This window comes from Crinia signifera, chromosome 5, assembly GCF_055691185.1.
Source record: "Crinia signifera chromosome 5, ASM5569118v1, whole genome shotgun sequence".
NCBI lineage: Eukaryota > Metazoa > Chordata > Amphibia > Anura > Myobatrachidae > Crinia > Crinia signifera.
In genome coordinates this window covers 145,657,357-145,680,665 of record NC_139221.1, presented here as the reverse complement: position 1 = coordinate 145,680,665, position 23,309 = coordinate 145,657,357, and the positions used below count along the sequence as shown (strand labels likewise).

The 23,309-nt window shown below is 39.7% G+C and overlaps 1 long non-coding RNA gene across 1 annotated transcript; it reads left to right on the top strand.

Moving 5' to 3' along the window:
- The first annotated feature begins 14,853 nt into the window (after positions 1–14,853).
- On the top strand, positions 14,854–15,764 carry LOC146079566 (uncharacterized). Its single transcript, XR_014474614.1, has 3 exons — positions 14,854–14,951; positions 15,050–15,329; positions 15,672–15,764. It is a non-coding gene; the product is annotated as an uncharacterized LOC146079566 (long non-coding RNA).
- Positions 15,765–23,309: the final 7,545 nt, after the last annotated feature.

The window sequence follows — 23,309 nt, the reverse complement described above, 5'->3', positions numbered from 1 at the left end:
CTGGTATTTGGTGGTCGGTAAATCTGTTCCAGAGGGCTGAGTGTCTCAGAATATAGGCGTCATGGCAGTTCCCAGGAAAGCCTGCGACAACACTCAGGATTTTCAAGGGAGCATTGGATACAACCTGCACGTTCAGGGAGTGCCACCCACGCCTATTGACGTAGACGTGGCCCCGCACGTGCGGTGCCCTAATCCCAATGTGTGTGCAGTCTATAGCTCCCAGCACGTGAGGGAATGCTGAGAGTCTATAGAAAGCCAACTTGTGGTCCTGCCACTCCAGCTCAGAACTGGGGAATCTGATGTATGTGCGCCACAACTTCTTTTAAGCAAGTAACACTTGAGTAAAATGCTTAGAGAAAGTGGCCTGTGATACCCCCAAGGCCCATGAGGTCACAGACTGAGTGGAGCCTGTGGCCAAATTGTAGAGGGCACACATTAATTTCTGCAGCCCAGACACTGCATAGTTGCCTCCCCCAAAAGGGTCCAAATCATCTCTCACCTGCTCATATAAGTCCAACAGGTTAATGCAGTTCAGCCTAAACATCCCCACAACCTGTTGATCCGAGAGGGAGTCCAGGTACAGGCGAGCACGATACATACGTGGGGTACGTAGTAGTCGGGGGGCTACCTGGATCTGGCGCGCAGCTTCCTCCCTCCTGCGCAGCTCCTCCAAATGGGCCACATCACAGATAAGCAACTCCAAACCACTCTGCAAAATCTCCATGTCTGAAACCCTCACAGGTGTCCTTAATGATGTTGGGGTTTATGTAGGGGTGTTTGTGAGTGAAAATGAGGGCACCTGTGGTGAAATTAACCATGTGTGCACTTGACCAAAATGAGTTCTGGGCCAAATCGCCAAACAGAACCTGGTCTGAAATAAGTGCGATTATTAGACACCTAAAAAGTGCGATTTGCGAAAACGCATTGCATTAAATAAGCGATTTGTATTCTTTTCTGTACGAAAACATCTGGATGCGATATAAATGCGATTTAATCTCGCACTTTTGGTCCGCATGCCTTAACGCACATAATATGCGATTTCAGTCCCTTAGCGCATCCTGTTAAATAGGCGATTTGACGGAAAAATGCAATGTCGCCATTTTGTTTACTAATTAACGCCAAAAAACGCAAATCTCATCCCATAGAATGTCACCCAAAATGTCTAGGTAGACAGTCAAATAGGCTGACACCATATGGTCATCATGCACAAAGTCGACATCACAAAGTCAACCTGGCAATGGTTGAAAATAGATTTTTGCATTTCTTTCTTGTTCATTTTTTTATTTTATTTTTAGCATCCATGTGGACTACAGTTGGGAACAGCAAAGTGTGCTGAGCTCAACATTAACAGAGTGAGGCACCTGCTACAAAGCATTTACAAGTGGAACGACCCTTGCTATGATATGCGGTATAGCATTATGGGTCCACAAGCTCAGGTGTCGACATTGACAACCAAAGAAAACATGAAATACTCATGTTGACATTTTCACATGTTGACCTTTTGCTTGTATCAGTCTTTTGCTAGTGTTGACCTTGGGCATATCGACCTTTTGGTGTCAAACATTTGACTGTTGGCCTTTACACTGTCAACTCTATATTCCCAATCAGGCATTGTTGTTTTAAAATTCAAATGTTAACATTGGTTGTAGTAATTTGCTATCATTATCATTGTAATTCCTTTTTAACTCTTAATTATATTTTATGCATGTTACATTTTAAGAGGGATATACACTTTGAGGCAACTCTAGAGGTGCCCATAGACGCTTCAATTTTGGCATGCATTTTGTGCTAAATAGCATCGCATTGCATTGCATGTGTTGTGCATGCGATGCGATCAAAAGACAGTACAAAGAGTATGTGCAGCACATACTTTTTGTACTGTGCGATGAGATGGCACGGGAGTGCGCATCTCATAGCACACATCGCACTGGGAACTTCCCCGTGTGTATATGGGCACCGAAACTCAGTCTTGGAAATAAGTTCAAATACAGGTTGAGTATCCGGTATCCGGACATCCCTTATCCGAATTATTCCAAAAACCGTGGTTTTTGGAATCATTCGAATTTTATTTTATTTTTTTAACCCCCCCCTAACCCTCTTTTCATACTTACCAAGTCCCCGGGCATCCACAGCAGGCCTCCGGCATCTTCTCCAGGGTCTCCAGCGGTCCCAGGAATGCATTGCGCGAGTGTGCGCGCGCGCTGGTGACGTCACCGGTGCGCGCGCACACTCGCGCAATGCATTCCTGGGACCGCTGGAGACCCGGAGAAGATGCCGGAGGTCTGCTGTGGACGCCCAGGGACTGTGTGGACGCCGAGGGACCACCGGACACCATCAGGGGACAGGTAAGTATGCTTTTAAAAAAAATATTTCAAAAACCGCAAAATTCCCCTATCCGGAATGCTCGTGGTCCCGAGCATTTTGGATAGGGGATACTCAACCTGTATAGGGATTTTGGTACTGTGCTAATGAAACTCAAGTCTTTTAAGTAGTGGTTAGAATGGTGAGAATGTCAAATGTCACTAAAACCCAGGGTTAAAATGCATACACCAAGTGAATACTGAACGGCTATTTACAGGAAATAAGATTAGCAAGCATAATGGGGTTTATTCTAGTTCATTCTTTCTGACAAAATCCTTCTTAGATGGACAAAACCATGTGCACTGCAGGGGGGCAGATGTAACATGTGCAGAGAGAATTAGATTTGGGTGAGTTATTTTGTTTCTGTGCAGGGAAAATACTGACTGCATGATTTTACACTGCAATATAGATCTCACTTTGAAGAAAAACCCCACCCAAATCTAATTCTCTCTGCACAAGTTACATCTGCCCCACCCGCAGTGCACATGGTTTTGTCCATCTAAGAAGGATTTTGTCAGAAAGAATGAACTAGAATAACCCCCAATGTGCTGTTTGTTGCAAGGATCAGGCAATTCTACTACAAATTTCCCATTCAGCACTATTCATTGAGCCATAATCGCAAAACATATTTAGTTAGCCGAAGTACTTAGAAGTCAAACAGAACAGAACAATGAATTGTCCACTATACTGTGACTTTTATAAAACATAAAATAGAATTGTAGTGGGCCAGTAGATCAATGTTATTTCAGACACTGCACCAATGGCCAACATTTAAGGCCATCGATTGGTATTTTATAAATGTGTTTACAAACCAGATCAGGTCAGCATTAAAATATATACAGTAGCTTGAAATACATTATAGACATTTTGTTGTAGCTTAGCTACTTGTCCCTCTACAGCAGTGGAGCACTTAGTAAGGACAGTGCTCACAGATGTGCACTGCCTAGGGTTATTGAGCACTGCAGGTAGGCTCTATTGATGGCTGTAATAATAGTTTGATGAGCTACTGAGCTTACAAATCAGAAAACCACTGTAAAATTATATGTACTATTTATTTGTGCATTAATATGTGACAATACTTTATTAGAATACGTTTGTCCAGGGCTGTTGAGCCTGACTAGACATTGGACCTGAAAGGGTTAAAAAAGTACCCGTTAGCCATCAAAGTTATTCCGTAGATGTTATATGCTGACTTATTTGAAATTTTGAAAGGATTTATTGTATTACATTACTATCCATACTAGCATAATTACTGTGGACACTGTGGTGTCACTATAAATTTGAGATACTGTACTGTACATGATGAACTTTTGTATCGTAAAAAATTTCAACATCAAAGAATGTTGAGTGCCAAGACAAAAAGTAGATCACTTTGAAACTATTACCAAAAATAATCACAGTATATATTTAGGAATATGAAATTTATTTGAAATTGTATACACTTTTTTTGTCATAATAAAGTACTTATGTACAGTAGTTTATTTATTTTTCTATATGACATCATTTTCATATTTCACAGTCTTTTTTAATATACACAAACTATGTTTTATTTGTTAACTGTTTCTTACGTGTGCCCATAAAGAATAATAATTTAAAGATCTGAACTCACATATCCAAAAGTAACTTTGCATCAGAAGTTTGAGAGTTAGCTCTTATACACATATACCCTTATCCAGTTAGTAGAAAACAACAAGTTTTTTCCATTTTTCCTGATTTTTTGAATTTTTTTTTTCCATCCACTCCTATTAAGATGATCAGAAAAAAATAATAACTTGCACAATCACAATTTCATTAAAAGGTGTGTTTCCGTGGTTGCAGTCTTGTTTTTGAATTTTTTGCCTGCCAGACGACCTTTAGCGGATAATTAGATAGCCCTGAGGGACTAGGCACAATCGCTCTCTAATGGACAAAACCATGTGCGCTGCAGGTGGGGCTAATGTAACATGTGCAGAGAGAGTTACATTTGGTTGGGGGGGTACATCAAATCGGATATGGTCATTGGGTCACCAGCAAGTTGTTAGACAGTCATTAGGTCAGCACCATTAGGTCAACATGCATTTAGGTCGACATGTGTCTAGGTCGACAGGTCGACATGGGTTAGGTCAACAGGGTCAATAGGTCAACAGGGTTATCAAGTTGAGATTATTTAGGTCGACAGTCAAAAGGTCGACATGGGTTTTTTCAGTTTTTTACCCGAATTTCAACACAGTCAACATGGACACAGGTTAAAGTGCACCTGACTGTCTAACAACTTGCTGGTGACCAACTGATACACACCCCTTCACACTGATATCTATATTGCAGTGTAAAAATAAAGCAGCAAGTATTTACCTTGCACAGAAACAATAAAACACCCAAATCTAACTCTCTTTGCACATGTTACATCAGCCCCACCTGCAGTGCATATGGTTTTGTCCATTAGAGAGTGAATGTGCCTTTGCGAGTGAACCAGAATAACCCCCTTAGTCACAAGAAAATGTTGTGTCTAATTGGATACCACCAATGTAGATTTAATAATTAGCGAACGAACACTCATCACTTTCATAAGAAAATGCAAAAATCTTTTTTCAATCTTTGTAATAGTACAAAAAGTTTTATATACAGTAGCATGTACCACAGCCACTTATGGGAGGAAACTTGGTGGAATCAATACAAATATGTACCATAAAACTATCTCCCTGGTGTGACAGGATATGTGGCCATAGCTATTCATTATTCTCATTCATATGTACCCATTACGTACAACAGTACCATGCATCTCCTCCAAATGGCGCCAAGTTGATTTAAGTGACAATGATATCGCTTATCGTGCAGTACGGATGGTGTAATGGTTAGCATTACTGTCTCACAGTGCTGAGGTCATGGGTTCAATTCCCACCATGGCTCTAACTGTGTGGAGTTTGTATATTCTCTCCGTACTTGCGTGGGTTTCCTCCGGGTGCTCCAGTTTCCTCCCACAATCCAAAAATATACTGGTAGGCTAATTGGCTCCAAACAAAAATTAACCCTAGAATGTCTGTGTGTGCATGTATATGTGGTAGGGAATATACATTGTAAGCTCCAATGGGGCAGGGACTGATGTGAATGTTTAAATATTCTCTGTAAAACGCTGTGGAATATGTATGCGCTATATAAGAAACTGTTATTATTAATAATAATAATAATAATAATATCTTAAAGCCATCAATATTATCACATATTTGTTTGCAGTAGGCCATGTGTTTAGTAACATCATCGTGTCATTTGAAATCTATTCACATTTAGAATGTGGCAACAGTGTTCGAGATTTGAAGCATGTTATGTCAGAAAATGTCCAAACAGAAAAGAAACTTGCTATTTTATTTGTAGTAAAATATTACACAACACTATTAGAATTATGAAAGATAAGCATTTATCTTTAGTGTTGGGTAAGAATATTGGAATATAGACATTATACATGAGTATTTTTTTTTTTTATACTTGTGTAGTTTCATGGCGGCTGGCTACGCTACATTGTCAGTATAGCCGGTGCCGTGAAACTACAGGAGGCAGCACTGGGAGCAGGGTGGTAGGTGTTGTGGTTTATACTTAACCTCCTCCTGGCGGAAATCCCTGATCACTCCCCAGCAGCAGCGGCGGTCGCTCCTGGGCGGCAGTGATTACTCCTCCTCCTACGGCATTCGCTGTGGACGTTGTACGTAGTGCCGCTGGCAGTGCATCACATGGTATTCCTGCTTCCTCAGCGGCACTACGCTAATTGCGTACAGCGTCCGCCACGAATGCCGGAGGAAGGGGACTGAATGCTGCCACCGGGGAGTGACCGTGGATCACAGAACAATTCAGTGGGGATGCAGTGCCTGTGGATTACAGCCTGAAGTCAGCGGGGATCGACGGAGGAGGGTAAGTATGGACCTGCCATTTCACCCGCACTACCCCCACTATCCACGTCTTATCCTCACTATCCATATCATACCCCCACTATCCACTTCGGCGTGGAGTTGATTGTATAAAGTGTGGCGAGCGCAGCAAGCCACCGAGCCCAAAGTGTGGTGAGCGCAGCGAGCCCTGAGAGGCTCTTCGGGCTCGGTGGCTCGCGGCACTCGCCTCACTTTATAAAATCAACTCCACGCCAACGTGGATACTGGGGGTATGACGTGGATTGTAAGGATATTAAGCATTGTGTATTTTCAGGTCTCCAGAGCCACTTACGTAGTTTACGTAGCCAGCATAGTGCTGTATTGGTATTCTCAATACACCGCTAGGTAAACTATGTAACTGCCGCCGTGAAACTACACAAGTACCTTTTTTTTATTACTACCATCATTTTTATATTGCACCTCTGAATGTGTAGTGCTTTCCAGCACTATAATAAAAAAAATACCAAGATGAGGAGATAACAAAAGTACAGTCCCCATAGAGTGTCCACATACCAATATTAAGCCTTAACTCAGCATTTATCATGTAGGCCTTTATACTTGAAATTAATATTGCTGGATATAATTATAAACATGCAATGGTAGAAATCCCATGGCGCACACACAAGTTTTGTGACCCAAAGAAAATTCCAGTGGCTTAACCAGTAGTTTTTTTTATTGAGAAGTGAAAGTACAGTTGTACTTACTGTTATACTGACTGAGACATGAGGTGGAGAGATGTGACAGATTACCAGCTGGTGGTTATCCAATGGAAAGGCGATATATTCAGGTAATATAAAGCAGTCTCTTGGGGGGTTATTCTAGTTCACTCTTTCTGACAAAATCCTTCTTAGATGGACAAAACCATGTGCACTGCAGGTGGGGCAGATGTAACATGTGCAGAGAGAATTAGATTTGGGTGGGGTTTTACTTCAAAGTGAGATCTATATTGCAGTGAAAACATAATGCAGCCAGTATTTACCCTGCACAGAAACAAAATAACTCACCCAAATCTAATTCTCTTTGCACATTTTATATCTGCCCCCCCTGCAGTGCATATGGTTTTGTCCATCTAAGAAGGATTTTGTCAGAAAGAGTGAAGTAGAATAAGGCCCTTGGAGCTAAAGGAAAGACATCTATATATTACTAGTCCACTCTACACAGCATAGGTGTCACTCTACACAGTAACAAGAGGCTCTGTGCTTGCACAGTAGTAACTCTGGCTAGGGAATCAAGCATCCCCAGGGGAGGAATAATTAAATATTTGTACTCTTCTGTTCTAAGAAATATGATTTCAGATATTTCAAACAGTCCACAAAAATAATAATTAAGTGTTTCAGTATAATGTACTGAAATATATGGTTACTGAATTAAGTATTTGCATGCCTGAACCCACTGTTGGTTACTCTCAATGAAAAATATACATAAACCAGTTTCCAATGGCACAGTTTGAATGGCTTAACTGTCAGAAAGTGGGATCTAATTAACAGAAAATGGGCTGCCAGACATGGTAGTTACCAATATGAAAAGGTTTAACAGTAGCTATCACTTTATATTGGATGCATTGTTTATATCTTATTGATGGGAGATTAAACCTAGGCAGAGGAGGATAGACTAATGCACTGGTGGTTTTTGACAAGGACTGTCAGCAAGCAGATTTAGGCTATGCTCCTTCTAGTATGAAGGTCACCACCCTTTATTTAGGTTTTCCATTGCACAGTGTGACATGTTGCTAAAAAGTAGTGGGATTCCACAGGCCCCAAATGTGTGGTCAGGCAGGTAAGAAACTGAAGAAGGTCAGAAGTCTAGAATGCTGGAGAAAAGGCACAGAAGTGAAGCTTAATACTCTGGCACTACCTAATTGACAGATTGGAGCTATTTAGGGGGCAGAATTCAAACTTTGCATTGAGTGTCACTTTAACAAACATTTGACTACCCCTTAAAATCCTGCAAAGAGCTGTACTCCTGTTTCGATGGTGTCCTGCTAGCAGACATTGATTGGTGAGCTGGAACAGAGGAACCAGTAGATACAGTATATGGAGCTGAAAGGATTCAGAGCTAGACATGTTGGACACTGCCACCCCTGAACCAGTAAGATGTACCTTAGCTGCAGCAGAGTTGGACAATTAGGCTATAATCCTACCAATTCTAATTGTAACACACTGGCAGTGCTGTGGCTGTTAGGTTTCTTTGACTCTACCTTAAATCAGATGAAGAATAACATAATTCATACAGTAAGAAAAAATCTTGACTGTGAGAAGCAGTCCCATTATTCTTTCTTTTAGCTTTAATTACTGACATGTGTCTTAATATCAGTTTCTGCCATGTTTGAAAATTGTGTTCATACTAATTAACAACTGGAAATCTGAGATATGAATAAACATGACTTTATCTGGAAAACATGGCTTTTGGAGCGAATCAGTTTACTATTTTATAAAAAAACTATTTTTTTTTTATAAAGTCAGGTTGGATAGTGTTATAGTAACATTTTTATATACATAGTTACATCAATATACCAGTCATGTATTAGGAGGTAATAATATTTATGCCAGTTATTTCATTGTAGTACTTTTTGCAAAATATCCCTGAAGTTTCAACAAGCACTTATACTGTGTGTATATATATATAATATATATATATATATATATATATATATATATACTTCCACTTGTGCCTGGCACTCCGCTGCGGGCAATAGATTACCACCTGGTGCCTTCCTTTCTGGACTGGATAGTCACTGTACAATGTAGAACGATCAGACGGCACTCAAGGAATTTTTCAAATGCAAAAATTGTTTTTATTCCTCCGACATGTTTTGGGCAACTGCCCGTCCTCAGTGATCCCAGTAGACCATGTACCAGTACCTTCTAGGGGTGGCAACAGAAAAAGAATACTCTTACAGTTGGAGGCAAGGTGGATCCACCTCTTAGATACGCTCTCTCCCCGGGGTTTAAATGAACAGCATGGAATGTACCACTTTTTGTAGTAATGTAACAGACATGTTTTGACCTTATTATAACACCATAGGAGTACAATACAGAATGTAATGGAATGCTGTTTCATTTTCTCACCTGACACTATGCACAGTAGTGACTGACGGACAGGGGTGATCCATAGGTTAATAACAGAATTTGTCCTTATAATGATGATACAATTTGTGAATTATTAGGATCAACTGCACATGAGCACTATGAAGCAGAAATGTCACACTGCAAGTTTTTAACTTTACATTTTCAGTAATCACGCTTCATTTGTATCACTAGTCTGGCGACTTAATCGCCACTTATATGGCTGATTACAGCCTCTCAAATCACTGTTTTTAGATGTGTGTAGTTTTAAAATGCATATTCATGTGTTTTTATTAGGTACCTCCAGGTGTCATGGCAACGGCCCTCCCTGCAGAATGCAGAGTGAGGCTTGGCTTTCAGCCTGGACCGCAGCGTGAAGAGACGCCCGCTGACGCCAAGGGGAGTGTCCGGGAACTGGGCAGAGTGATGGCCTCCCCAATGGCGCCAAGTAGTGTGATGCACGCTGTGAAGGGGCGGAAGCGGGGACTGACAATGGAGGACGCAGGTAAGAGGGGCGGGCGGCCACATAGCTTGGGGAGAGGGTTTCTTTTGAGGTTTTGTATTTATACCACATATGTTTGTATCACTATTGATCCCTGAGGACGGGCTAACCATGCCCGAAACATGTCGGACAATAAATTGATTTTTCACTTCACTATCAAATCCGAGAGTGCCGCCTGATTTCCATACGCTGCATTGGGGCCTGAGGGTCCACGCTGAAAGGCACCGGGTCAGCAATTGATTGGACCTACCGCTGGGAGTGCCGGCCTACACACAGGCATATATATATGTTTTTAATATTTGTTGTATTGTCTTCTGTTTACAGCGGAGAATGATCGGCGGGGGGTTGCTAAACAGGTGAGCGCTATTTATTTTAATGATGTTTGATCTGTGTTATAAATGTTTGCCCAGTTTGTTTGATCATGTTTGCATGTCCCTGAAGATGGGGGAAATTGTCCCAGAAATGCCGTTGGGCGCAATAAAGGATTTTTAATTAGACAGTGGAGTGCCGCTTTTGCATATATATAGTATAAGGGACAAGATGGTTCAGATCTCTGGGATCCGAGCCCCGTGAAATTCCATATACGAGGTGGGATCCATATCCAGCTTGGGTTTTCCCACCTGACTTGCATCCCAGAATAAGAAAAATTGTAATCATCCCATTCTCAGATTCTCAGAGGGATCAGCGCCATATTCACTCCAGCCTTGTAGAGGGTAGAGGATGGACCTCTGTCTTTCTCTGTCTGTGGTTATCATTAGATGGGTGCTGGGTACTTTCTTGGAGTGCAGCACTGGGGTGCTCTCCTGTGTGCTGTAAAAATAAAAGGTGCTGTCCTGAAAAATAAAGTGGTGCTGTCGTGTGTGCTGATTAAATAAAGGACAGCTGACCTGTGTGCTGTAAAAACCAAGCAGAGCTGTCCTATGTGCTGTAAAAATAAAGTGGCACTGCCCTGTCCTGAAAAAATAAAGTGGCATTTCCCTGTGTGCTGAGTAAATAAAGGGGCATTGCATTGTGCACAGTAAACATAAAGGGGTGCTGCCCTGTCCTGAAAAAATAAATTGGCACTGCCCTGTGTGCCAAATAAATAAAGGGAAGCTGCACTGTGTGCTGTAAAAACCAAGAGGAGCTGTCCTATGTGCTGTAAAAATAAAGGGGCACTACTCTGTCCTGAAAAAATAAAGTGGCATTGCCCTGTGTGCTGAGTAAATAAAGGGGCACTGCCTTGTGTGCTGTAAAAATAAAGGGGCACTGCCCTGTCCTAAAAAATGAAGTGGTGCTGCCCTGTGTGCTGAGTAAATAAAGATGCACTGTCCTGTGCTGTAAATGAGTACTGTCCTGTGTTGTTAGGGAAGCTGCTGTCATGTGCTGTTAGGAGCACTGTAAGACCAGTGGTGCTCCCCTGTACTGCCATATAAGTGCAGCGGTGGTGCTTTTTTATACTGAAGTGGAGGCGGAGGACATAAAATTTAAAGATCAGGAACCTCTTCCTAATGTTGAAGCTGCTGCCATTAGTTATGACATTGACAATGCAATTCTATCAACATCATCTCCTAAGTCCTATGCCCAATGTCATAGAGGGCATGTAAAATCCAAAAAGCTAAAATGAATAACCCAACATTTCTTTTACTATCTGAAAAAAATGGCAATATGCCATTCATGATACGAAGTGGCAAGAAAAAGCTAAGGCCTTGGCCTATGCTCATGACTGGTGGTTCATCTTATATGAAGATGGAAGCCCTCCTCCCTTTAAAAAAATGTAAAAAATTAAACTGGTTTAAGCACAGATACAGTATCACAATTCTCCAAGGAGAGTCCAAGTGTGTCCGTGGTTGTCTAGGCCAGACCTTCCCAACACTGTATGGGAAAAGAAAGATCATTCCACTATTTGCACACCCTCTGCAAGTGCTGGAAAGAACACCACTTGTTGCTGATATTGAGTTTGAGGATGTCACTTTAGAAGAAATCCAGGATGAGGACAATATTGGTGTATCTGTCGCTGAGGAGGAAGTTGACTATAAGGCTACTGAGGGTGATGTGGTTTGTTTGCATCAAGCATCAGTGGACATGTTGTTGGCTATTAACCTATTGTTATGCCTGGACAAAAGACAAAAAAATCCACCTTTTCAGTCTGGAATAATTTCTATCTATATCCATACAACTATCTCACCATAAGTAGTATTTGTAAAAGAGTAATGAGTAGGATGCTAACCACCTAGGAACATTCTCCCTTATACGTCACCTGCAGCGTATTCATCATAAGTCATTGTCAAGTTCTGAAACTTTGGCTAAGTGTGTATGCTGTTCAGTGACACCCACTGTACATTTTTTCCTGTTGTATCCAAGCACCTGCAATCCACATCACCAACTCCCTAATCATCAATTTCCTCCTTGATCAGGATCATAAGTAGTCCTCCAGGCCATGTCACCACCATAAAATATAGGACCACGATTGGTGGGCTAGTATTTCTTGGTCAACAAATATTCCAAGACCCTCGATTAGATATATATACATATATACAGGGCTATTTATGTGCAGGCTCCAGCAGGAACTGAGGCCCTTATTCTAGTTCACTCTTTCAGACAAAATATTTCTTAGATGGACAAACCCATGTGCACTGCAGGTGAGGCAGGTGTTACTTGTGCAGAGATAATTAGATTTGGTGGGGTTTTACACCTGCCTCACCTGCAGTGCACATGGTTTTGTCCATCTAAGAAATATTTTGTCAGAAAGAGTGAACTAGAATAATGGCCTCAGTTCCTGCTGGAGCCTGCACAAAAATAGCCCTGCATATATATATATATATATATATATATATATATATATATATATATATATATATTAAAGAAAAAGGTACCCAGACCGCGCTAACGTTTGCTAGTGGCAGCAACTCTGAGGGATCCTCTGTTAGACAGGAACCAAAGTAATAGAAATGAGATAGAAGGGAGTTCAGAGTGCGCCTCAAATTACAATCACAAATAATACTTCAATGAGTTACAATAAAATGTTTTTAAAAAAACAACTTTTATTCAAAAGTGTCTTCTGCAAGATGTCGGTAGCCCAACGCGTTTCGTCAAAAACTTGACTTCCTCAGGGGCATTATAGCAGATTTGTACAGACAGATTTCACACTGTGAATCATAATAAAATCAGTGTGATTTTACACATACATAAAATGAATACAATACAAAAATGTTTATATATATATAAAACGAGAAGAGCATGATGAAGGGAAGGAGAAAAAAATCAAGGACGAGGAGGATGAAGGAGAGGTCATTAAATAAGAATAATTTTTCTTAGGAGAGGTCTAATCAATATGACCACCAATACATAAACTGTAGTGCATAGAAAAAGGACCTTATTCAGGAAAAAAGGTGATTAAAACCAGTAGTGTTGCCATTCAATAATTAATGGAGGAAAAAGAAAGAATAAGAACCCAGTGAGGAGTAATTAATTTGGATTATTAATCATACCGAAAGCAAATTTCGTGGATAGGATTCTTGCAATTAAGGGACCAGATTTCCCAAATGAAGAATCAACTCGCAATCCTAAGCAGAAAAATGATAGCCTTGCTGTAAAGGTGCATTGTAAACCTCAATTTTGACCGAGACAGGTGTTGGTAATTACATACCCCTGATGATCAGGTATAGCAATAAATACTGGCTGTACAGTGTATTCCAAGTCAGGTGAGTTGGTTTTAGGGGGAATTGATTACCCCAAGTTTCCACAAAACAGGGTAACAGGAAAATCAGGCTATAAAATGAAAAACATATTGTCCCCTTTCAATACATGCATAGAAGATTTTAAAATATGTGACAGTATTCGAATTCATAATGATAGCAGGCACTTACCAAGCAGGAGCTAAACCGGATGTGGATACCAGGATTCCAAAGTGCTGAATGAAATCCTGAACTCCTCTCAGGTTATTTATGGGGCTAGCATGATTACATCACTTCCTGTGTGTGCAATTATCCTAAGTCTCAAAAAATGCTATAAAGCCACCCTTTGAGATGTGGAACTTAATTGGAGACATGAACCTCCTACTTATATTTATATCAGGAGTGTGAAACCGTGAAAAAAATAAAAAAATACATAAATAAATAATAAATAAAAAATACAAAAATACAAAAATAAATAAAAGAAAATGAAAAAAATAAATAAATAAATAATAATAAAGAAAATAATAAAAAAATAAAATAAAAAAATAAAAATAAATAAATAAATAAAATGAAAAACAAAAAACAAAATTTAAAATCCTTAATTACGTTATGGAACGCATGGGGATCGCGCCCTGTGTTCCAAATGGCGGCCATACTGTTTCCTTTAAGTTTTTTAGATACCACCGATAAATGACCTTAGCATATAAATTCAATCCGGCACTTACTAGCAATATCAATATCTGGATCATGCTAAACGAGATATTTATTAAAAGAGACTAAATTGTACAGTGCGTTGTCCGCACTGTAGGTACGGTGCACTTCCGGGATTGCAATCCTGGAAGTGCACCGTACCTACAGTGCGGACAACGCACTGTACAATTTAGTCTCTTTTAATAAATATCTCGTTTAGCATGATCCAGATATTGATATTGCTAGTAAGTGCCGGATTGAATTTATATGCTAAGGTCATTTATCGGTGGTATCTAAAAAACTTAAAGGAAACAGTATGGCCGCCATTTGGAACACAGGGTGCGATCCCCATGCGTTCCATAACGTAATTAAGGATTTTAAATTTTTTTTTATTTTTTTTTTTTATTATTTTATTTATTTATTTATTTTTATTTTTTTATTTTATTTTTTTATTATTTTCTTTATTATTATTTATTTATTTATTTTTTCATTTTCTTTTATTTATTTTTTTTTTATTATTTTTTATTTATTATTTATTTATGTATTTTTTTTTTTTTTCACGGTTTCACACTCCTGATATAAATATAAGTAGGAGGTTCATGTCTCCAATTAAGTTCCACATCTCAAAGGGTGGCTTTATAGCATTTTTTGAGACTTAGGATAATTGCACACACAGGAAGCGATGTAATCATGCTAGCCCCATAAATAACCTGAGAGGAGTTCAGGATTTCATTCAGCACTTTGGAATCCTGGTATCCACATCCGGTTTAGCTCCTGCTTGGTAAGTGCCTGCTATCATTATGAATTCGAATACTGTCACATATTTTAAAATCTTCTATGCATGTATTGAAAGGGGACAATATGTTTTTCATTTTATAGCCTGATTTTCCTGTTACCCTGTTTTGTGGAAACTTGGGGTAATCAATTCCCCCTAAAACCAACTCACCTGACTTGGAATACACTGAACAGCCAGTATTTATTGCTATACCTGATCATCAGGGGTATGTAATTACCAACACCTGTCTCGGTCAAAATTGAGGTTTACAATGCACCTTTACAGCAAGGCTATCATTTTTCTGCTTAGGATTGCGAGTTGATTCTTCATTTGGGAAATCTGGTCCCTTAATTGCAAGAATCCTATCCACGAAATTTGCTTTCGGTATGATTAATAATCCAAATTAATTACTCCTCACTGGGTTCTTATTCTTTCTTTTTCCTCCATTAATTATTGAATGGCAACACTACTGGTTTTAATCACCTTTTTTCCTGAATAAGGTCCTTTTTCTATGCACTACAGTTTATGTATTGGTGGTCATAATGATTAGACCTCTCCTAAGAAAAATTATTCTTATTTAATGACCTCTCCTTCATCCTCCTCGTCCTTGATTTTTTTCTCCTTCCCTTCATCATGCTCTTCTCGTTTTATATATATATAAACATTTTTGTATTGCATTCATTTTATGTATGTGTAAAATCACACTGATTTTATTATGATTCACAGTGTGAAATCTGTCTGTACAAATCTGCTATAATGCCCCTGAGGAAGTCAAGTTTTTGACGAAACGCGTTGGGCTACCGACATCTTGCAGAAGACACTCTTGAATAAAAGTTGTTTTTTTTAAAACATTTTATTGTAACTCATTGAAGTATTATTTGTGATTGTAATTTGAGGCGCACTCTGAACTCCCTTCTATCTCATATATATATATATATATATATATATATATATATATATATATATATATATATATATATATATATATATATATGGGAAAAATAATAGGAGTGCGCCCTAAAATCAGTTTAACACCACAGAACATGTACACAGTTAAAATATCTGTATTTATTACAGCAATTGGTACATAAAAGACAGTTTTTACATAAAATTTGATCGGTAGATCCAACAAAGTGATCCCAGAACAAAAAAACGACCCTACGCGTTTCGTCCGTTAGGACTTCTTCAGGGGTGATCTGGATCCAATTGAATCTTATGAATCGAAAAGGTACGATTGTTTTCCCGCATAAGACGATAAATGGGGGAAAGAGCCGTTAATGAAAGGTCTACAAGGGTTTTAAACTTCGATTCTTGGGCGTAGTATCACAAAGGCTCCATAATAACCAAAAGTTTTGCACTTAGATGTTGAGCGAAGATGCAGATGAACATAGGCGACAGTGAGCAATCGATATGGAGTGAATAATTTCCAGTTCAATTTTCACATAATATACTTCAGAGAGCCAGAAGCTATGTGTATTCTCAATGGAAGTACCGCATACCAGGTGGTATGCGGTACTTCCATTGAGAATACACATAGCTTCTGGCTCTCTGAAGTATATTATGTGAAAATTGAACTGGAAATTATTCACTCCATATCGATTGCTCACTGTCGCCTATGTTCATCTGCATCTTCGCTCAACATCTAAGTGCAAAACTTTTGGTTATTATGGAGCCTTTGTGATACTACGCCCAAGAATCGAAGTTTAAAACCCTTGTAGACCGTTCATTAACGGCTCTTTCCCCCATTTATCGTCTTATGCGGGAAAACAATCGTACCTTTTCGATTCATAAGATTCAATTGGATCCAGATCACCCCTGAAGAAGTCCTAACGGACGAAACGCGTAGGGTCGTTTTTTTGTTCTGGGATCACTTTGTTGGATCTACCGATCAAATTTTATGTAAAAACTGTCTTTTATGTACCAATTGCTGTAATAAATACAGATATTTTAACTGTGTACATGTTCTGTGGTGTTAAACTGATTTTAGGGCGCACTCCTATTATTTTTCCCATTTCTATTTGTATCCATCATGCCTTTATTAACAGCAAGGCATTATAGAAGTGCTGCCCCCATATTAGCGCAGAAAAAGGGCCACTATCCCCCTGTTTTCGATATATATATATATATATATTAGATAGCAGAGCTTAATATTATGGAGTGTGCATAAGCACTGCATGTCCTTCTTTGTAGAACTACAAGTACCAGCATTATAGCACCTTGTGATACATGTATGCTATTAGGGTGTGTATTTTAAGTCCCTGGCATGATTGACTCCTCTCCTGTCAGGGATTGCTCTGGCAGGTCCTTGAGTGCTACGCCTACTGCTGCTGTTTCTGCTGGGAGATGATTTTCATCCCAGAAATTAAGCCAGAAGACCTGCCCAAAAGTTCTTTGCAAGGAAGATCAAGTATGAGAGCAGTCACCCTGCTGCAAAACAGATTACTGAGGCCATAACAACTATGCTGGCGTTAGAAATGTATCCACTATCCACCATCAGTGCAGTGGAATTTTGACAGAAGATGGACGTACTGTGTCAAAAATGCTGTTGTACCCACTGTCCACTTAAGCACAGACATGTGGGCAAGTTGAACAGGGCAAACCAAGGAATACATGACAGTGACAGTCCACTGGGTAGATACTGTAAATTGCCTTACACAGCAACAACAGCAGCACCAGTAGCAGCAACAACAAACACCAACTTATTCCTAGGCAGCTTACTCTATGCTTTATGCTGTGTATCACCAGTTTCCATAAGAGGCACACCACTGAGAAACTGAGGGACCATCGCCCAATGGCTTACCCTGCTTAGACTCTCCTGGGTATTTGTGATATTTGACAATTCCACCAACATTGTTCGAGCATTACATCTGGAAAAATTACAGCACTTCCCATGTTATGCTCATACAATTAATTTGATGGTGCAGAATTTTCTGAAAAAATATAGGGGCATGCAGGAGATGCTATAGGTGGCCCAAAAATATGTCAGGCCACTTTTGACATTTTGCCATAGACTGGAGCACCAGCAAACCCTCTTGAACCTGCCCTGCCATCACCTGAAGCAAGAAGTAGTAACAAGATGGAATTCTACCCTCTATATGCTTCAGAGGATGGAGAAGCAGCAAAATGCCATTCAAACCTATACATCCACCTTTGACATAGGCAAATAAGGGTGATTGCACCTGATTAAAGGAGAATGATTTCTGTGTTGTGCAACATTACCCAACCCTTTGAACTTGCCACACGTAAAGTCAGTTCAGACACTGCCAGCTTGAGTCAGGTCATTCTGCTCATCAAGCTTTTGCAGAAGCAGCTGGAGAAAGAGAAGGAGGAGCTAAAATGGAGTGATTCCACTAAGTGTTTGAAATTTGTTTATGGAGCCCTTCATTCTCTTTGCAAGGATTCAATGGTGGTCACTCTGCTAAAATCAGAAGACTACATTTTGGGCACCGTGCTTGATCCTAGGTTTTAAGCCTAATTACTCTCTTTCTAGCAGACACAATTCTGCAGAGGTGCAAAGACCTTCTGGTAATAATATGGTAAGCTGAAGTGGAACATGATGCAGTGACATCTCCTTCTTCATTTTCTCCTGCAACTGGGGATGCAAGGAAAAAATGCTAATTCATAGCAGAATCGCAGGTGTTTATGCAGGGCAGTCAGGAGCAAGTTTGGACATATAGTCAGGACTGAAGGAGCTGCTACAATTACTGACATGATAAATAGAGTGTGTAAGGTCCAGAACACATTTTTCCTACAATTACTGACATGTCTACTGTCAGTGCATATGATGCTGTCACCATTGAAAGAATGGTGGAGGATTAAATCAGTATAGCATTCAAGTAGGACAAAAAGATACAATTGATAGTGAGCACTGGTTAAAATATTCTGCACTGCAGCTGCACCAAAAGGGGAAATTACCAAACCCCTTAAAATGGACCAAGCAAAAGAAAAAAGAAATATGGTACATCGCTGTGTTGAATAATATATACATTTATTAAAAATAACAATTTTATGGACAACAATAGACAGACAAGACTTACAACATATATAAAAACTTTGTTAGTCCATTCCCATCTCAACCAACTGGTTTTTAGTGATTCATTAGATGCATGCAGAAAAATACTCTGTTAATCAATAGCCTAGGCTTGGGGTTAGTTAGGAATCAAGAGTCAATACTTGATGTGCACATGCAAGATTTGAGTTAGAGTATACTTATGTTAGCCTTAAGTCTTGAGGCAGGGATGGGGCATTCCTTAGGGCTTTATAGATACCACAGTGTTGTCTCCGACCGTTGGTGCAATTCCTCTTACACGGTCATATCCAAGAACAATCGGTTGGTGTCTGTATTGTTGCCAAATGGTGTCCCCTCTGACCTCTCTACGCGTTTCTCCGCCTCGAAAAATGTATCAGCGGCTTCCTCAGGAGTGGTGTATTCACAATCAGTGACTTCCGCCTTTTTATGGCGGATTTTTGGCCGTCTGCGCATGTGCCCGCTTGGAGGGTCAAGCCTCTGTTTCGTTTACTACACCTTGGTGCCGTGTGATTTCCGGCTGTAACATCGCGGCAGCTGCTGATAGCGTGGCACGCCTCTCTTCCGCCCGGCTTCCTTACAGTCCTGCCGGTTGCCACGGTAATGGATTTGTTTGTATTCCACTGCACAGTCGTCTCAAGTGGGTGCGTTGTCCATTTTGTTTATGTGGAGATACAGAGCACAGACGTATTACCATTTGAATCACCAATCAGTCATATCGTGATGGGGAATATAAAATATATAACACGTAACACATAACAAATATTAAAAGGCATGGTAAGTTAGACGTTATTACAACTTTTTTAAATAATAGAGCGAGATATAGCTGTTATCGATATATTTTAATCCAATAGGCATCTTATGAAAATTGTTTTACCTCCATGGAGCTTATCTATATAGATTACTTCCTCCAACTACATACACATAAATGTATATGTTTACAGAATAATATCCATATCGATGTTTTTAAAGGAGTACATATTTTCTTATATCTCAGGATCAGTTTTCCATATATATAAAATATATCAGCTGACAATTACACACAATAAAAATTGCATTTTTCTATAATATACAAAAATTATATATAGAGACTACACATTTAAATAATCCTAAAAACTAAAATAAGGGAGCATTTCACCTATACATGGTCTATATGGACATGCATATTCTAATTATCCCTCCCACCCACCCTTCCCACCGCCCAACCCCATTGGCATACAATAGCCCCCACCTTCCTAACCCACCACCTGCCCCGCAGAAAGAATAGAGAAACAGCAGATGTTTTAAATATTATTTAACTCAATTGTGTCATTGAGCCCTTTAGGTACCATGGTACCGAGGCGAAAGATCCAATAGACTTCTCTGCTACATAGCCTATTGAATCTGTCGCCCCCCCCCCCCTACTGGTGCTCACCACCTGTTCAATGGCCTTCACCTCAACATTTTTCAATGACATTCCTTGGCAATTGAGGACATGTCTAGATAAAGGATGGTTTTTAAGGCCACCCAAGATGTTCAAGATACTTAACATGCAAGCAGCGTATGGTGCGGCCTACATATTGCAGGCCGCACCCACATTCAATTACATATATAACAAATGTTGTTTTACAATTCAAAAAACTCTTAATCTGAAACACTTCACCCGTGGTAAACGATTTCAAATCCACGTTTTTCTTTTGCTTCAATCCCAAACATGTCATACATTTAGGGTTACCACATTTGTGGAAACCGAGTGGTTTCTCTGGGATCCAATTACCAGGGTTGCTTTTCAGGCTGGTCTCTTGGCATCTGTTATCAAAATGGCTCTGGACCAATTGATTTTTTAGGTTTTGGCCCTTCCTAAAAATAATTCCCCCATTTGGTTCAATAATATCTTTTAGGAATTCGTCCTGTAACAATAGTGTTGTATTTCTTTTTATTATATTTTTAATTTCTCTAGAGCATTCATTGAATTGTGTTACAAACTGAGTTGTTCTATTCTTTTTATTCTGTTTGGTATTTTTGGGCTTGGTCGCTATCTCTAGTAAATCTGTTCTTTCTATTTTTTCAACCTTTTCTGCTGCTTTTTGGATTATTTCGGGAGGGTATTTCTGTTCTTCAAAGGAGGAAATAATTCCCTTGGCCTGCCTCTGATATGACTCATTTGTGGAGCAATTTCTTTTTATGCAGATAAGTTGCCCCTTAGGGATGTTATCCTTCCAGATTTTGTTGTGGGCACTTTCATAGTCCAAATATCTATTTTGGTCTACCGGTTTTTGATACGTCTCCGTCTCTAATCTGCCATTCTTGACAGATAGCGCTATGTCCAAAAAATTCAATTGTGTATAACTGTGAGTGCTCGTGAATTTTAAACCAAAGTTATTATTTAAACTATCAGTGAATAATTTTAAACTACTGGTGTCCCCTTTCCAAATAATAAATAAATTATCAATAAATCTGCCATAGAGGACCAGGTCTGCCCGAACTCCCCCCCCCACACACATGTTGGTCCTCAAAGGACCCCACGTATAGGTTGGCAAAGCTCGGAGCGAACCTGGTCCCCATGGCAGTCCCACGTGTCTGTAAATAATAACGTGAATTAAACAAAAAATAATTGTGTTTTAAAATAAAATTAATAGCTTGAGATATTAAGCCACGCAGTGATTCCGAGAGATAGTTGTTTCTTTTCAAATATTGTTCCATAACTTTCATTCCCAGATCTTGTGGGATGTTTGAGTAGAGTGCTTCAACATCGCACGTGAGGAGGATGTAATCATCCCTCCATTCCACTTGATTTACCATATTTAGAAAGTGTTTGGTGTCACGAATATATGATCTCAGTTTCACTACGTGGCTTTGTAAATAGTGGTCAAAGAAAAGTGATAAATTATTAGTGAGGGAACCTACACCAGAAATAATGGGTCGCCCAGGTGGATTGTGAAGTGTCTTGTGAATTTTTGGAAGAAAATAAAACGTGGGGGTGATTGGATGTGCAATATAGAGAAAATTAAAAATGTTCTTGGAGATAGCGCCATCCTCCATGGCCTGCTCAAGCATTGCTTTGAGTTCCTTTTGGTACAGGGCGGTGGGGTTGCCATCAAGGACACCGTAAAACTCTCTGTCATTTAACTGTCTGTATGATTCTTTGATATAGTTAACAGTGTCCATGATGACAACGCCACCGCCCTTATCAGTCGGTTTTATTGTTACACTTTTATCATTATATAGACATCGTGGGGCTTTCCTCTCTCCTCCTTTTAGATTATCCTTCCAGATTCTATCTTTTCTTTTTTCATTTTTTTCACACATGGATTTGAACTGTTCTAGTGTTGATTTATAGAAGCATTCAACATGGGGTCCCTTATACTGAAGTGGGTAAAATTCTGATTTTTTTCCCTTTGTATATCAAATAATTTAAGTTGATCACTATTGGAGGATTCTTCCTCTAGTGATTTGAGGATTTCAATCATATCCTCATCCTCTTTATTCAGTATAATGGAGTCTGCTACCAGTTGTTCATTTTTTAGGGCCTTCATTGCAAAAAATCTCTTCCTACTTAGGGTTCTAACGTACCTATTTAAATCAACAAACAGTTTAAAAAGATCTGGTTTGGATTTTGGGGCAAAGTTAAGACCTCTTTCCAATAATTTCAATTCGTTCTCAGTTAAGGTTTTGGATGAAATGTTAAAGATGCCCTTCCCTACGGATTTTTTCTCATGCAGCGATTTTTTGCGAATCTGTACTCTACTTCCTCCTCTACTTCCTCTCTTTCTTTTCCTCTTGGTCTTTTTTGGGGTGTTTTTCTTGGGGACCTTGGGCCAGTTGCCCCCCCTAAAAAAATGAGAATTTCCGCGATGTTACAGCCGGAAATCACACGGCACCAAGGTGTAGTAAACGAAACAGAGGCTTGACCCGCAAAGCGGACAAATGCGCAGATGGCCAAAAATCCGCCATAAAAAGGCGGAAGTCACTGATTGTGAATACACCACTCCTGAGGAAGCCGCTGATACGTTTTTCGAGGCGGAGAAACGCGTAGAGAGGTCAGAGGGGACACCATTTGGCGACAATACGGACACCAACCGATTGTTCTTGGATATGACCGTGTAAGAGGAATTGCACCAACGGTCGGAGACAACACTGTGGTATCTATAAAGCCCTAAGGAATGCCCCATCCCTGCCTCAAGACTGGAGACTAACATAAGTATACTCTAACTCAAATCTTACATGTGCACATCAAGTATTGACTCTTGATTCCTAACTAACCCCAAGCCTAGGCTATTGATTAACAGAGTATTTTTCTGCATGCATCTAATGAATCACTAAAAACCAGTTGGTTGAGATGGGAATGGACTAACAAA